Source organism: Podarcis filfolensis (genome assembly GCF_964270895.1).
Source record: "Podarcis filfolensis genome assembly, chromosome: 3".
Classification (NCBI taxonomy): Eukaryota; Metazoa; Chordata; class Lepidosauria; order Squamata; family Lacertidae; genus Podarcis; species Podarcis filfolensis.
The window spans coordinates 103328811-103335478 of NC_139606.1; positions in this window are offsets into that span (position 1 = coordinate 103328811).

Genomic DNA, 6668 nt, shown 5'->3' on the forward strand with positions numbered 1-6668 from the left:
TCTAAAGAATCATCTGAGTTGGAGGTTTTTAGATTTGTTTTCCAGATATGGCTCTGATGGTGTTTGCTTGGCACACAGACCACGATCCTTGCCATTTGCTGACGGTCCTCGTTATTATTTACTGTTTGTTATTACTGCAGCATCTAAAGGCTATGAACAGCTATTCATCTGTGATATAACCAGGTGTCAGCTTAAATGTGAGCGTGTATCTGGAGGAGCAGAAACATTTATTGTTGCCTATAAATAAAATTTACTGCATGATTCTCACTGTAGATGAGGACACAATCTTCTTCTTCTGAATATTAGCAGGCCAGCATCCTTCACTAACTTTTATGCATAATAATAATAATAATAATAATAATAATAATAATAGGCACCAGGATTTGCCCACCTGCCTCTTAATATGATACATGATGCATGAAACTACCTACTATCAAATCAGACAATTGGTCACACCCACACAATACATTTAAGGCACATAACTCCCCACCAAAGGATCCTGGGAATTGTAGTTTGTTAAGGGTGCTGGGGGTTGCAGCCATGTCAGAGGGTAAACTACATATCCCAGGATCCTTTAGGGGGAACTCGTGTGAGCTTCAAATATGACTTGTATCCAAGCGGCCCATTATTGTCTACTGTGGACACTTATAATTCAGAGACACTGCCTTCCTTGGCTCTCTGGGGACTGCATGTGTTGGAAGGGTGGTGAATACTAGTGATGGGGCAGAACCAGAAGGGCAACCCATGACATTTTGCTGCTGAAGCAGAGCAAAAAAGGACATCTCCTTCCAAGCCAAGGTGGTCAAGGACAGGCAAGAAAACCCCATTAGCACCTCCCTTCTTGCCTGGCAGCAGAGGGACAATTACTGTAAGTTAAATAGTGGCAAATAAGACAACCCTTTCGTGACAGCTGCTTCTCTGCCTAACGGTAGGGCCGGTCTGAAAAGGATAAAAGAGATTGTTTTAGATCAGGGCTGGAGAACTTCAGGCCCAATGCACCTCTCCAGACCTCTCTGTGTGGTCTTCCGTAATCTCCCCAGGCCTCACCCCTCGCTGGTCCTGCTTTGAACCCCAAGTGTTCTTGCTTGGCTGAAAAGTGACCTCAAACTTATATTTTATTCTGTGAACCGCCGTGAGATAGAACCCGGGTTCCCTGAGGGTCATCTAGCCCAACCCCCTGTGGTGAAAAATATAAATTTAAATAAATAATCCTCGTAATGTGCCTTGTTTACCTGGAAGGAGGATAGAAAAGGGTGTGTTGTGTGTGTAGAAACCAGCCTACTGTATAAAGGAAAAAAAGGTAAAATTTGGATTTGCTGCCATGCCCATTTTTGCCTCTGCCTCCACCCATTCCTGGGATGTGGCCCTCAGAAGCTTTGCCCAGAAGGAAATGTGGCCCCTAGGCTGGAAAAAAGTTCCCTGCTCCTGTTTCATACAGTGTGCCAATAGACACTTAGGCAAATAGGCAAATATGTACCATAATCTGGGGCTTTGCAGTCCCTGTTTGTACCATTGACGCTGCTGGTCCCTGATGGACAAAGGCAAGACCAGCCTGGTCCCTGAGCACCCTGGGACGCTGCCCCGGTGTTATGTACTAAGCTTGGATCCTAGAACAGTAGGCAGGTAGGATCCTAGAATGCAACAACCTGATTGGCCTGCAGGAGCAGCCCAATCAGGCCCCAGGAGGCAGTGAACCAGCCTATTAGGCCGGTAGGATTCTAGAATGCAACCGCCAATTGGCCTACAGGAGCAGCCCAATCAGGCTCCAGGAGGGAAGCAGAATCAGCCAATCACACGGGACCCATTGTGTAAATAATGTATATAAAGCCAGAGGTTTTGGGGGGAAATGGATTCACTGTTTTTAGGAGCTTCAATAAAGAGCATGAAATCACTACACGACTCAAGAGTATATTTCAACCGAAATCTCAACTGCAAAGCAAGTGGAAGGGGAACGCTCCAAAACGACGTGGTCGTCTTACGTCTACAGAACAGTAACTTGAGCTGACAAAAACACAAGGGCGACAGAAACCAATTGCGTTGCACTCTCTTTGCATTAAGCCTGGGAAAGAGCTGGAGATTCGAGAAGGAATCCCAAGAGGAGGAGAAGGAAGAGGCAGATGGGAGGAGATGGAGAAGCACAAGGCAGCCATCCTTGGCATCCGCTGCAGAAAGGCGCTTCATGCATTTCAAGGCTCCAGGCTTTTTTCCCCTTCTTGTTTTCAGAAAAAGTGCCTTCATGTTCTATGCCTGGAGTGCATGGATAATCAGTTAATGGATATTGCGCTGGGAAAATCTCCCTGTATTAAAGGATTATGAGGCTGGTGTGTGACCACTGCAACATTATCCTCGGGGGGGTGGGGGGCTCCAACAGCATCTCTCTCCTGCTTAATGGCATTCATACTTCACAGATGGACTTCATTTTCCATAAAATATATCATGCTCTCCAACTTTAATAGATACAACTCCAGTTTTTTCTCTCTCTCTGTCTCCCAGTTGCTCTTTGGGGAGGAGGCCTTAATACCGGATCTAAGCTATTACAAAGTATGTATAATTAGACATGGCTTGTCTGCTGAGACAGGATCAATAGGTGCTACCATGGGGAAGGTAAGGAGACGCACCTTCAGTGCTGCACAGAGTTCGCTTCAAAAATAAATGAATGAATGAAATGGTTTGTTCAAATGTAGGTGGCTGCTTCCCTCTGCTGTACAGCGTCAGTAAAGCTCAGAATCAAAACAGGATCTGCACAATTGCAAGGTTTGCTTTGCACTTCCAAGCAAATGCATAGCCACAGGGCTGTGCTTTCCACATAAGATCAGCCAGATTTAGGGAGGTGTGGGCAGTTCCCCCACACAGGGCATCGAGCTGAGAGGGCGCAAGATGATGATGATGATAACTATAGTTATATGAATCCCTACTGAGAAGATCTAGAGGACGCGGGTGGCGCTGTGGGTTAAACCACAGAGCCTAGGACTTGCCAATCAGAAGGTTGGCGGTTCGAATCCCCGCGATGGGGTGAGCTCCCGTTGCTCAGTCCCTGCTCCTGCCCACCTAGCAGTTCGAAAGCACATCAAAGTGCAAGAAGATAAATAGGTACCGCTCCGGCGGGAAGGTAAACGGCATTTCCGTGTGCTGCTCTGGTTCGCCAGAAGCGGCTTAGTCATGCTGGCCACATGACCCAGAAGCTGTAAAACCAGTAAAGCGAGATGAGCGCCACAACTCCAGTCAGACACGACTGGACCTAATGGTCAGGGGCCCCTTTACCCTTTATCTTTTTACTGAGAAGATCTATCAAAATACAACTATACCAAAAGGAATTACTGTGAAAATAAGATTGGGGTGTGTGTGTAAATTTTGTTCTGTCTCGGGGTGCCATATTGCCAAAGTCCTCCCCTGCGTACATGCATAGATAATTGCCACCAGCTTAATATTACCAGGTATGACAGATGCATTGTGAAAGCACACAAACTAAAATGTTCAATTCATGGAAAGCCACAGTATTGTAGCGGACTATCGACACACTGCTCTCCAGGATGCATCTTTATGGTCCAGTGCGGCAAGAGCCAATTAACTCAAATTTTATAGCTCCTAAGTGCCTTTATTTGCAAGGACGTCACTACACATCATCTCTGCTCCTCCAGTATACTTGCCTGTGTGTGTGTGTGGCCTCGTCTTTAGAGAGGAATTATATTTTGGGGAAGGCATACGGATGTTTCCATATGCCCATCCATATTCTTTGGTTCCACACAGACCACGCTTTCTTCCCTCATATTCAAGGAGGTGTGTGCAGTTTTGCTAGTAATGGAACAGATTTCCTGAGAATTAATCCCACTGGTATCAGTGAGACAGATGTATCTCCAAGCATGCTGAAGATGTATCGTTGGTTAATCCTCCCCACATTGCACGCACTTATCTTCTCTTAAAGTGCCACACGGTATCATACCACAAGCGATCAAAGTGATAATATCTCCTATGCTTTATGCTGGTTGTCAGGGAACTGGAGTCGGGAGCAGGTCAGCAATAAAACACCCGGTTTCAATGAAGCCAACTCTTTATTCCAAGAAACCAAAACAGCACAGGCCTAGCAAGCACAGCAACTCTTCCCAGTTGCTCTAAGGAGGCAGTTGTGGGGATTGAAGGTCCCCGCCTTCCCCCTGCTCTCTAAGACTCCTTCCCAAGCAACCTGAGGTTTCTTCATCTTGTCCGCCTTTGGTCTGCCCTCTTCATTCCTCTTTGTGTTCTGGAAGACCAGTGGGAAGGGGATCTGGTCATAGCAGGAGAAGAAGATAGCAGCTTCTTCATTGACCTGTCCCCCCCTCCAGCCTCTCCGCTCCAGCCTCTGAGTCTGGACTGCTCTCTGCCTCAGCCTCTTCCTGCTCACTAAACCCTGTTGCCTCTTCAGCTTCTGACATCTCCTCCTCCCGGTCTGTTCCCTCTACTCCCTCTGACCACTCATTGTCATCCCACCACCAACCCCCTGGCTCTGAGCCTTCTTTCCCTGGGGGTTCCCTTGGGGGGTTCCCCTGCTGGGACTTTCCACCACTCCTCTACGTCCAGCAGTATTATTACTTTTATATCCCACTTTTCCTTCAAGGACCTCAAGGTAACGCACACAAGTCTCCCTCTCTGCATTTTATCTTCACAACATCCCTGTGAGGTAGCTTAGGTTCAGTTTCAGAGGCAGGGCTAGAATACACATTCCCATAGCACAGATATTTCTGAGTTGCCTATCACTTTCTGAAATAGTACACAAACCAAAATACAGCCACACCTCTCTGAATTGTTGCAATGCAACTCTCCAGGCAAATATACAAAATGTGCAAACACACACACACACACACACACACTAGGATGAAGTGTGCATAAATATACACATGTTGTTGAAAATAGTGTACCAAATGAATTGTGTCAGAGGAAGGGTTTTTTCATTTTGTTTTTTGCAAAAGTGCATATATTGGACAAAACTGCATGCAAAAATATTCTAAAATGCTGGTGCACTTTCATGAATTTTCATGTTCCATAAACATGTGGAAATGTGGAGAGCTGAACTTAAAATCAGAAAAAAAATGAGAACATGTTCACCCACTGCTACTCCAAAGTAAGTGTGTAAAAAGGTTGCAGCCCAAGTCCCCACGTTTGGGACACTCAAGGCAACTGCTCTGTTGCCCGTCGTTTTATTCCCCCCCTCCTCCAAAATATTACTTTCTGCAAAGTATTTGGGCATTCTACGAAGAAGCATTTTCCCTTCTGATGAAAGAGGAAGAAAGGGATGCACCACCTTTCTTCCCACATTAGAAAAAGGTTGGTTTTGTAATAATCGCCCCTTGGCATTCATTCTCAGTTTAATTTAAAGGAAAGGAGATGGAAATGGAACTCAGGGGCGGGTAGAAACTCCTGGGTGAATGGCTTCCCTTAAGTAATCTGTGCTATTACATTAACTTTTCATTGAATGATCTATGGTTCAAGGCTAATTGTATTAATTCACAGCAAGGCATTGCAGCAGAACGAAGGCCCTCTGTGCTGCATAAACAGAGCAGAGAGGGCCTGTTACAGATCAATATAATCCTAAAATATTGATTAGCTCTCCTTTTCTCAGAGCAGTGTCCTTGAGTGGAGGTAGGGGAGGTCAAGGCGCTTTTTGCAAGGTCATCTCCCTTTAAAGGAGAGAGGGAAATGAGAACACAGGGCAAACTCTGAATATTTCAGTTTGTGGCTTCCGGATAATTTAATTTTTAAAAATTCAAGACTGGAAAGAAACTCAAAAATCGTGCTGTACAGATGAATTTTTTTAAAAAAACAGCCCTACTAAATCATAACAATGTTCCAGTCAGTCAACCATACTTCCCTCTCTGCTCTCATTTTGAAAAGATATCTAGCCATTTTCTGAAAATTAAAAATAATTGTTTTGATACAATGCTATACTATACTATACTATACTGTACTATACTGAAACATTTAAATGTTTCTTTGATTGCCCTTGAATCTTCCTGCCACACTTGCCATCCTCTTCTGCCATACTGGTGTGGAGCATCAAATCCTTTTGAGAACCACTGCTGTACCCAATGAGCAAGACATGTTAAATCTAGAAAATGTCTAGAAAAATCTAGAAAATGTCTGAGGTTTTTCCGTTTCTCAACCCTCCTAGCAAAGAAGGTCACTTTGCAGTTTTTCTGAATAGTTCTCTCTCTCTCTCTCTCTCTCTCTCTCTCTCTCTCTCACACACACACACACACACACACACACACACACACACCCTGGAACAAGGCTAGGTTCAGGGCACAATTTTCAATGGCTGCTGAAAACACAACAGCAAACCCTGAAGAAATAAGAAGGGAGCTGTGCTACTGCCACAGATGCTACTAATGGTGAGCCCCAGTGGTGAAAGCGTCCCCCTTTCCTCTGCCTGCTGACAGGGTGGAGAATTTTGAGAGGCTGCTAGCATGCAGCTCTAGTAAAATCACAGAAGTAGTTATCCTGTTTGGGAAATACCTTTAGGTAAAAAGTAAAGGACCCCTGGACGGTTAAGTCCAGTCAAAGGCGAGTATGGGTTTTGCGGCACTCATCTCGCTTTCAGGCTGAGGGAGCCGGCATTTGTCCACAGCTTTCCAGGTCATGTGACCAGCATGCCTAAACCACTTCTGGCACAACGGGACACTGTGACAAAGCCAGAC